This window comes from Cavia porcellus, unplaced genomic scaffold (genome assembly GCF_034190915.1).
Source record: "Cavia porcellus strain 051 isolate PalLab524CR breed Dunkin Hartley unplaced genomic scaffold, mCavPor4.1 scaffold_1, whole genome shotgun sequence".
Classification (NCBI taxonomy): Eukaryota; Metazoa; Chordata; class Mammalia; order Rodentia; family Caviidae; genus Cavia; species Cavia porcellus.
The window spans coordinates 215962495-215973536 of record NW_026947484.1 but is presented as its reverse complement, the minus strand read 5'-3'; positions in this window follow the sequence as shown (position 1 = coordinate 215973536).

Here is an 11042-nt window from a genome sequence, read left to right as displayed (position 1 = left end):
CGAATTCAGGACCTTGTACTTGCCAGGCAGGGTCTGTGCTCCTCCTGAGCTATATCCCTAGCCCTTATCCTGATGAATAGTTGATAATATAAAATAATTGAAGGGCTTATTTCTCATCCTCCTTAGACCATCAAAAATACTTACCTGAGGACCAGGCATGGTGGCACAAACCTGTAATTCCAGCACTCAGGAGACTTGAGGCAAGAGGATTCCTGTGCGTTCAAGGCCAGCATGGGTACATAGTGAGCTCAAGGCGAGCTTGAACTGCATAGTGAGACCCTGACTCAAAAAGACAAAAGTAAAAATAAATAAATAAAATGTCTCAAGGTGTCTCCTATTCTGGTCTCCTGGTTGGAAGACCAGAAGGGACCTTAGGTAGGGATTGCATGAATTCAAGGGGGAATCAGCTGTTTTCCTCACTGCCTCTCGTTTGGCCTTCTAAAATTAACAATATGTTGTTCATCCTCAAATGTCGCTAGTCAGTCATTAGAAGTCAATGTTTGATTTAAGAGTAACATTACACCCAGCCAGGTATGATGGCACACATGCCTATAATCCTAGCACTCAGGAGGCTGAGGCAGGAAGTTTGTTGCAGGTTTGAGACCAGCCTGGACTACAAAGTGAGCTCAAGTCCAGCCTGAACTACAGAGTGAGATGCTATCTCAAAATGACAAAGAAGAGGAAGAAGAAGAAGGAGAAGAAGAAGAAAAAGAAGAAGAAGAAGAAGAAGAAGAAGAAGAAGAAGAAGAAGAAGAAGAAGAAGAAGAAGAAGAAGAAGAAAAAGAAAGGGTACCATTACATCTTTCCAGTGTAGCTCATAGGTCTGAGTAAGTGCTCACTGTACTTACCAGGTCATTTGAAAACCTTCCTACATCTTGTCGATCTATTTTAGGTCACTGAGAGAAAAGGACACAGGAACGTGGGCAGCTTCATGTTTGCTATCTACTTCCTATAAGAGGTACTGCCCTTGGGGAGTTTGAACAAAATCACCAGAAGAAATATATAGCCCTGTAGAGACTTCAGTTACGGCTGGCCTAGAAGCCCCAGCCTTAGGACCCAAAGTCAAGTGGGGAAAGCCTCAGGCTCAGCAATAGTGACCGAGGCTTTGAAGAAGAATCTCTTGGAAAACTTTACTCCAGGTTCAAAACAGACAAAGTTTCAATTAATGTTCCCTTGGAAATACTGTCCTCAAAACACAAAGGGTGACAAACAGTAACCTCAGGCTCAGTGATGGTGGCTTCCTAAAGGGCCCAGGTGTCAGGTTATCCTGTGGTTTACGCTTGTGTTTTAAACACAAATAAGGATTATTTTTCAGTGGTGAAAAAAACAAACTTGAAGATGAGACAATTCTGAACATCTTCCCTCTCACTTACAGTACAATTCTAGTTATGAAATAGTATCATAGGGCTGGGGATTTAGCTCAGCAGCGTAAGCGCCTGCCTTGCAAATATGTGGTCGTGAGTTCAATCCCTGGTACTGGTAAAAAAGAAAAAAAGAAATAGTATCATAATCAACGCTTCCCTCTGAGCCAGGCATGGTGGCTCAGGCCTGTAATCCCAGCACTCGGGAGGCTGAGGCAGGAGGATTATTGCAAGTTTGAGACCAGCCTAGGCTACAATGTGAGCTCAAGGCCAGCCTGAACTACACAGTGAGACCCTATCTCAAAAAGACAAAAAAAAAAAAAAAAAAAAAAACAACCAAACAAAAAAACTTTCCCTCTGCATTCCATTTTGGTTCTAGGGGATAGGCAGGCATGTGCAAGTGCAGAGAAATTTTTTTTTTTTTTGTCTTTTTTCCTTTTTATCGGTACCGGGGATTGAACTCACGACTGCCTGCTTGCAAGGCAGGCGCTTATGCCGCTGAGCTAAATCCCCAGCCCCTGAGAAATATTAAAACTAATTTTTTTCAATATGTGAGGGTTGAGCATTTTTCAGCATTCAAGAATGCATTCTAACAATGATAACAACAACAGCAACAATGAATACATTCTAGCCAGGTGTGGTAGAGTATGTCTGTTATCCCACACATGGGAGGCTGAGGCAGGAAGGTTGCTGCAAGTTCAAGGCCAGCCTGTGCCACATAGTGAGTTTAAGGCCAGCCTAGACTACATAATGAGACACTGTCTACACACACATGCACACACACACACACACACACACACACACACACACACACACAGTATACATTTCAGAGGAGTAAGACATTGAGTTGCCCATCTGAAATGTAAGCAAAAGAATTGGCACCCATATAGTTTCTACTCGATTACTTTTTCTTTTGTCTTTTTTCCTTTTTTATTGGTACCAGGGATCGAACTCACAACTGCCTGCTTGCAAGGCAGGAGCTTATGCCACTGAGCTAAATCCCCAGCCCCTCTACTTGATTTCTATATCCTCAAGGTAGCACTCAAAGTGACCCACTCCACAGCAGGCACCTGCTGTTTGGAGAGGAACCAGAAGATAGGCTGGGTTGGACTAGCTACCTTTTACCATTCATGACCATATCTTCCCTGGAAATTTAGCCCCCTAATTCCAGCAGGTGTTTCCAAAAGCACAGGCTGCATTTGGTAAGAGCTGTAACAGTCATGTTCAACCAAGAAAGCGTTGCTAGCAAAACCAGTATGCCAGAGGCCTAAACTACTGACTTCCAGTTCTTTGAAAGGGAGTGAGAAAATAGCAAAGGCCAAACTGAAAGTGATTGGAGCACCTCCCAGCCTGCCACAGCGATCACCTGTAGAGAGAGACGACAGATAGATAGATAGATAGTCAAGTTATCTACCTCATCACCTAGGTAACCTTCCTATTTTTAGTTTTATTCAAAATATATTGTAGAATTTCTGTGTCTCTGAAATTCACAGGTTAAACTTAGCCCATCGTATAGCAACCATAATTTACATGTTAGTAAAGATGTATTTTTTCTTTTTTCTTTCTTTTTTTTTTTTTTATCGGTACCAGGGATCGAACTCACGAGCCCGTGCTTGCAAGGCAGGCGCTTATGCCGTTGAGCTAAATCCCCAATCCCCAGCCCCCTTTTTTCTTTTTGATACCAGGGATTAAACTCACGACCTCATGCTTGCCAGGCAGGTGCTTGTGCCACTGAGCTATATCCCCAGCACTCTATCATCTTTAAATATGCACATGACAGAAGATAAAGGCTGAGTAAAACCTTGTTATACTCAGCTAGCACATGCATGACACAAGTATAAACCTTTGTTCTGGTAGCTGTTTTTCCTCTGCAAAGGTAAAGCAACTCTTGTAAGCTGCCTTATCCTGACCTCCTGCAAGGGAAGGGGAGATCTAACCGCAAGGTGGCTTTAAAATTAATTCCAAGTGAGTTGAAAAAAAAAAAAAAAGAACTGAGGGGAAGTTTCTAACTTACTGGGAGAGAGAAAAGTCCAAACCTATAGCTCAACTCATAGATAAATGGAGATTGTTTTGGTTACCCAGTCAGGCTGTCAGGACCCAGCTTCCACTCACGAACACCTGGGAATCTGCCAGAGAATCACCCTGGCCATAAGCCTTCAGTTGTCCTTCCAGCTTTCACTGGTTCTGTGAAAACAGAGATTTCTCTCTGGAAAGAAATTCAACTGCGGGGCTGGGGGTTTAGCTCAGCGGCATAACCACTTGCCTTGCAAGCAAGCAGTCGAGAGTTCAATCCCTGGTACCAATAAAAACGAAAAAGACCAAAAAAAAAAAAAAAAAAAAAAAAAAAAAAAGAAATTCAACTGCCTGTCTGGCAAACACTCCATCAACTTAAATGAGGATTGAGCAAAAAGGTGCTGGGGAGCCCATCCTTTACTTGAAGAGTACCAGCTGCTCCAAGAGCATTTAACCACTTGATAGGCTACCACTGCTTGGTAGAGTTCTATAAGGGATAGATAAGAGCCTTCCTCTAGGGTGACTTCTCTGTCTTCAATGTTAATAAACGCTCATTTTCTATGGGCTCAACTTGAAGATTCTTAGTTGTTGGGTAGATGGAAATGTTGGTGTAGTTTAGAGTTCTTCTTTCTCTAATCTTACATGATTTCAAAAAAGAAACAAAGTACAAAGATCAGAAGTAAAATCAGCAGAAGATCAGACCAGAAATAAACTGAGGCAAAAGTCTTGACATTGCTTCTAGGGCGTAGAGAGGGATCAGGGCTAACCTGTCCCAGTAAAACCGATCCTCTAAGTCCTAAGAATGCATTCTGGCCTGTTGCCTTTTAACTGGCAACTGGGAGTCCTGTGATTTATTAATAGGCACATGTATTTTCTAAAATCCTCCTTTTACAGCATTTCATATCAAGGTCCAGTAGAGGGTACTCTAACATTGCTTTTACCTATGCTGTCTAAAACAAGATAATGACCCATCACATTTAAAACCAGTAAATTCAGTAACTTGTCCAAACACAACATGTAAAAAATACAAGATCTTGCCTGTAAAGGCAAATTATACCCATATTCTCAATTTAAATTTACCAGTGTTTTTAACAAAGGACTGCTGGGCATGGTGGCACACACTTGCAATCCCAGCACTCACGGGGCTGAGGAAGGAAGATTGTGGTGAGTTCCAGGCCAGCCTGGACCTGGAACAAAGTGAGTTCAATGTCAGCCTGAATGGCATATGAAATCCTGTCTTGAAAAGACAAAAATCAGGGCCAGGGATTTAGCTCAATGGCATAAGTGCCTGCCTTGCAAGTGCGAGGTCATGAGTTCAATCCCCAGAGGGACTTCCAGGAAAGTGGCAGAGTGATAAGCAACAGAGAAAGAGCCTCTCTGAGATTTGGTGTCCAGACACTGGAATAAAGCAACCTGAGGAAGAAAAGAAGGAGGGAAATGGGTCCTCTGGACCCAGAAATGATCTGAAGTGAGACTCGAAGCCCATGGAGAGAGATAATGCAGGAATCCTGCAAAAGTATAAGAAAACCACGCTGGCCACTGTGGGCCTGAGGAGAGAAAGCTATGACCCCTGTGGGCCCACCATGCAGTCTCCAGTAGAAGCTATGCCCCACAGTGAGCCAGCCACCGCAGGCCTGGAGGAGAAACCACGTCCCTTGGTGAATCAGCTGCGGCAGTCCTGGAGGAGGGAAGGCCATGCACTCCAGTAAGCTCAGTGCCATGGGCCAGAGGTAAAGCCATGCCCAGGGAGCACTTGTGGGCTGCTGCGCCACACCTCTCCATCACCCTTGGGGTCTCAAGTCAGAAGAACCCAGGTGCTTGGCCGAATCCCCTGTACCACGGGTGGGCAGCCAGTGGACGAAGCACCTGGGACTTGCCAGCCAGCTGACTGGGGAAGCACTGGAGAGTATCAAGAGGAAGGAGCAAGGTGCAGTACAGACCTCCAGCCCACCCAGAGCAAGTCCAAGAGACATAGACACCAGAGAAACCGAGAGTCACACACCTGAAATTTCCAAAATGATGGCAGAGGGATAAAGAAACAAATTAGGGCTTGTAATTTTGATTAACTTTGCATGCCTATATCTGGTAGTCCGAGCAACAATTTAGAGGATAACAATATGCAAGGTAGTAACTATTGTTGATTTCCTATTGTCTTGTTGTTGACATCTAAGATTGTTCCCATTGTTTTCTTTTGTTTTATTCTATTTAAAATAAAGAAAAAATACAGAAAACTAAAAAGGACAAAGGACAATACATAACAAAGACAAGGCAGGGCTGGGGGTTTAGCTCAGTGGCATAAGTGCCTGCCTGGCAAGTGCAAGGTCATGAGTTTGATCCCCAGTTTCAAAAAAGCAAAAACAAAACAACAACAACAAAAACACAGAGAGAGAGAGAGAGAGAGAGAGAGAGAGAGAGAGAGAAGGCATAAACAACTGACAAAATCAAGTCATAAAATTCAAAGCATAAGCAATTGACAAAGACAAGGCACAAAAATTCTTGATGACCTAAGTGAGTCACTATCCAGAATCTATGAAACAAAAGCAAACTCTTATATCCATTCAGTTATCTTGGTGGGACCTCCAAATATGATATAGGTGTTCCAAATAATCCAAATAGTTTAAGGGAAATACATATTTTTACAACCCGATTTTATTGTATATTTGTACATTTTACATATACATTTGTCATAGAGAATTTGTACCTGCACACGATATAACTTACTTTTTTTTTTTTGTTTGTTTGTCTTTTTCCTTTTTTATTGGTACTGGGGATCAAACTCATGACTGCCTGCTTGCAAGGCAGATGCTTATGCTGCTGAGCTAAATCCCCAGCCGCCATAACTTGCTTTTTTTCATTCCTCTACCCTCCATTCAATCACTCCTCCCTGCCCCATTTATAAAACCTTTGTTTCTATGTTTTTCTTCTTTTCTCTTTTTTTAAATTTTTATTTATTATTATTATTATTTTGTCTTTTTCTTTTTTATTGGTACCAGGGATCAACCTCAGGACCATATACTTGCAAGGCAGGCACTTATGCCGCTGAGCTAAAATCCCCAGCCCCGATTTTTATTTTTTCACTTTCCCTTTTTTCCTTGTTCTCCTCTAAGGAAAATATTACAACTCCCAAACTGCTCCATGTCTGATATGTCACATTCATGTTCCTCACATCTGAAGAACAATTTCTAAGGAACAACAGAGGTTAAAAGTAGGAAATATTTTTTGATGGAAAGACAACTTCTGCCTAAAAGAGACAAAAGAGGACCCAGTAAGTGGGTTGCTGTGGACTCTGCTTACAGGAGAGGTTTTATAGAGCAAAAATCACAAGGTAGGTATAAAATCATGAGGTGGGAATAAGATAATACAAAACTATGGTCAACCAATGAGATGACAAGTATGGTCACTTAGTTACACATACTGATCAAACAGGGAGGCAGGTGATGTGGCAAGTGTGCATGAAAGAACAAGGACCTTTCCTGGACGGAATAGGTGGAGGTCTTGGTGATTGATGCCTGTTTAGAATATCAATCATTATGGTTTATCCTCGATGAAGTAGGTGTAGCCACTTTATTTTTGTGTTCAGGCTTGGCTTTCTATGCGTGCACCTCCACCCACAGCTATGATGAGTTCTCAATTTCTGCATTGGGACCCTTGACGATCCAGCCCTGTCTCACTGCCTGTTATATTTCTACCTAACTTAGCTGTGTATTATAACTTCATATCCTAACACTTGCCTTCCTGCAGAGCAAAAGAAGTGTGATAGCCAGGTGTGTAACCCCACAATCTGGGAGGCTGAGGCAGGAGCATTATAAATTCCAGCCTACATTGGACAACTCATTGAGAACCTGTCTCAAAAAAAAAGTACTATAAAGTGGGCGCTTTGATTCCTGATACCAAAAATAAATAAACAAACAAACAAATAAATACATAGATAAAGTGGGTACATGCTGAATCTCTCCTCCCCTCCCCACAGTACTGGGGATTGAACCCAGAGTTTATACTGAGCTGCATCCCCAGCCCTTTTTCTGGGAAGGGAGGAGAGACAGGGTCTTGCTGTATAGTTTAGATTGACCCTAAACCATGTAGTCTAGGCTGGCCTCAAATTCACAGTGATCCCCCTGCCTCACCCTGGTGAGTGCTGGAATTTCAGGAGATTAGATTGCTAATTTGCCCATATCAGCTGGACTCAAATTCATCATACTCCTGTTCAGTTTCCTGGGATTACAGATGTGTGTCACCTTGCCTGACTCCCATTCCCCTTGCTTTATTTTGTTTTGTTTTACTTTTTGAGACAGGTTCTTATTCTGTGGTGCAGTCTGGGCTTGAACTCATAATGTAGCACAGACCTTGAACTCCTGGTGGTCCTCCTGCCTCAGCATCCCGGAGTGCTAGTATTATTGGTGTCTTTTGTTGAAATTCCTCCCACCCCTAGAATGTCTGTTTTTTTGCGACAAAGAGATGGAGGGCCCCTGTGGAAGGAAAATATAACCAGAAGCATGAATCAGCCTGGCTTTGCTCTGGTGCCGCCTGTCTCATTCTCACAGTGGCTCTCAAACCTTTGCTCTGCTGTGCTTCCCTCCCTCCCTCCTCTGGAATCCCCCGCAGACCCCAGAGAGGAGGCCAGGAGCCCAGTAGGAATCTAGGGCCCCAGCCTTCCCTTCTGATCTGGGTAGTGTTTATTAAGCCCGAGCCCTGCAGTCATTTGTGGTCCTGTCTGCCTTACTGAAGAAAAATGGATTTTGCCTCAATTCCTGATTCCTGTTTAAATATTTAGTTTAATCAGCACAGACCCAAGTGCCTTTTCCATTTCCCCTGGTGCCTGGGAGCCATGCTGACACCAGCATCATAAATAATGCATCTGATCCTAGCAGCAGGACCATGCTGGACAGACTCCATCCCTCAGTCCCTCCAGCGCAGAAGCTTCAGGGAAGCCTGCCTGGCCACAGGGAAAAGTCGGTCTGCAGCACCGAAGGGCTGGACCTCAAAGCCACTCCTGGAGGAAAATGCTGTGGCGGGCATGTGGTCCCCAAGGCAGCCCAGCTCTGAGGGTCCTCTGAGGGAGGGTTGAGGCCACAATGGGTATGGGTCCTCAAAAAAGGCCTGATGTCTGCTTCCTGGGCATGCAGGGCAGAGAAGATCCCCAGATTCAGGGGCAAGTGAGTTCAGGTTAGAGAAAGCTGGAGACTTGGTTGGAGAAATGTGAGACCCCCTCTCCCCTGTTTCTGGAATTTTAGCTCCACCACCCCACATTCCAAGGACACTGTCCAGATTTGGCCCCTTTATCAGAGAATCATCAGGAGAAACAGAGGGGCTTTCAGAGGATGGACACTGTGTCTTGTCATTCAGAAAGGATCCAACCGAGGACTTTGGCTGGACATGTCCTGGGCATCCTCTGCCAAGACCTCGAAAAGGCGCGACCTTCTCTTAGTGCCCTGGCTCTGTGGCGGCTCCTCAGGCTGCCCAGTCAGGCAATCAAATGTGGAATACTACGCTAGTTGCCACTAACAAGAGGATCTTGGCCTGGCTTTGTAAAAGCTGCTTTTTGAGGGCATCTCTGTAATATTTTTTGTTTGCTCCAAAACTCTGTGGACATAAAAGGAGACATAAACAATGATTTATTTATCCAGGAGTTCAAAGTTTAGCTTTGAGCGCTCCAACATTTTTGGTTCTTTTTGAAATAAAGAGTGCAAATAAACATCCTTCTTTCTCTTATGGGAAGGGCAGCTGTTACAAATCTACAGATAAAGATAAAAGGAATTGGGCTGGGGATTTAGCTCAGCGGCATAGATATGTAGTTGTGAGTTCGATCCCCAGTACTAAAAAAGAAAAAAAAGCCAAAACACAAAAGATAAAAGGAACTGATGAGAGGAGCAGATCCCAGGCTCCATTCCTGAGTCTGGGGGAGGGGGAGGGTGGGTGTTTCATGAGTCTCTCTCTGTACTCTTGGAGCCTGACCAGAACCCTGCCAGTCCAACCAGAGCTGTATAGGATTTAGTGAACTGGGGGAGGAGTTGGCTGAGGAGGGAATCCAGTGGCTTCGAACCGAGCTACATCCTCATCCATTTTTATTTTTTATTTTGGGACAGGTTCTCCCTAAATCATTCAGTTGCCGGGGCGGGGTTTGAATTGGAATCCTCCTGTTTCAGCTTCCCAAAGGGATGGGATTATAGGTGTGCACTACCATACAGTTTGTTTTTCACATGAAAATCAGAGCCACTCCCTACTAGTTAAATTATGACTATAGGGCCAGGAATTTAGCTCTGAAGCATAAATTCCTGCCTGGCAAATGGGAGATCATGAGTTTGATCCCACATACAAAAAAAAAAAAAAAAAAAAAAAAAAAGACTCTTGGTGTGGGACTTGGCATTTTAAACAGTTCCCCTGATGCAGCCAGAATACAGAACCAGCCTCTGCTCTCAGTGTGGTTTCCCAGGCTTTAGACTTCTGCCCTCATCCTCACCTACACTCCCTTCTTGGAGGAGGTCTCACCTGTTCCCAGCTCCCGGGGTGTCTGTGTAGCCTGACTCATCCTGACACCAGAAGCCCGGGCTTCTCTGCTGAGCTCTGGTGCAGTACTGGCCTTGGGCAGCCTTGTTCAGCCCTGCAAACGCATCTATGGACACCTGAACGTACTACCATCCATCTCTTCTGCCCTTTCATCTCCCACATCCAATCCTTTAGTAAGTGCAATTGCCTTTACCTTAAAAGCACAGCCTTTACCCCCCTAAGGGGGCACCAGGAATGAACCTCAGCTCAAGAGTGCTTGCCTGGCATAAGTGAGGCCCTAGGTTTGATCTCCAGCACTGTAGAAAAGAAATATCTACATAGAGATAGATACATACATATAAAATAAAAAGTACCTGTCTCCATCACCATGACACCTATCATTTAACTCCAAGCCTTTATTACCTCTCCTCTCCTTGAACAGTGTTAGTGTCTTGGGCGCACCAGTTTCCATTCCCCACAGCAACCAAGTGATCTTTAAGAAGCATAAACCAGGGGGCTGGAGGTTTAGCTCAGCGACATAAGCACCTGCCTTGGAAGCAGGCAGTCGTGAGTTCGATCCCTGGTACCAATGAAAAAGAAAAAAAAAAAAAAAAAAAAAAAAAAGCAACATAAACCACATCTGCATCTGCATCACTTCATGTGAAAAGCCTTCCAAAGGCTTCCTGTTATACTTAGAATCAAACCCAAACCCTTTTCTAAGGCCACAGGGACCTACCTGGTCAGAATACTACTCACCTCCTGGCCTTGCCTCCTACCCTCCAGCCCATGCCAGGAACAGATAGAGGAATTCCTGCACCTCCTGAAATACTGCACTCTGCTTCCTTATCCTGATTTACTCTATGTATCATTTATCATTCCATACCAGTCTATCCATGGATTGTTTGACTGAGGGATTGTCCTACAGTAGAATACAAGCCCAGGAAGAGTCTACCTTAAACTTTTTCTTGTGGGCCTTGAGGTTGAACCCAGGGCTTTTGCACTGAGCTATGTCCCCAGCCTTTAATTTTTTTTTTTTTTTTTGAGATAGGTTCTCATAAAGTCACTAAATTCCCCAGGCTAGGTTCAAATTTATGATCCTCTTGCCTTAGCTTTCCAGAGTGTTGAAATTAAAGGCATTTGCCACCACGCTTGCCTGAGAGGGATCTATTCTATTCAATTGTATAT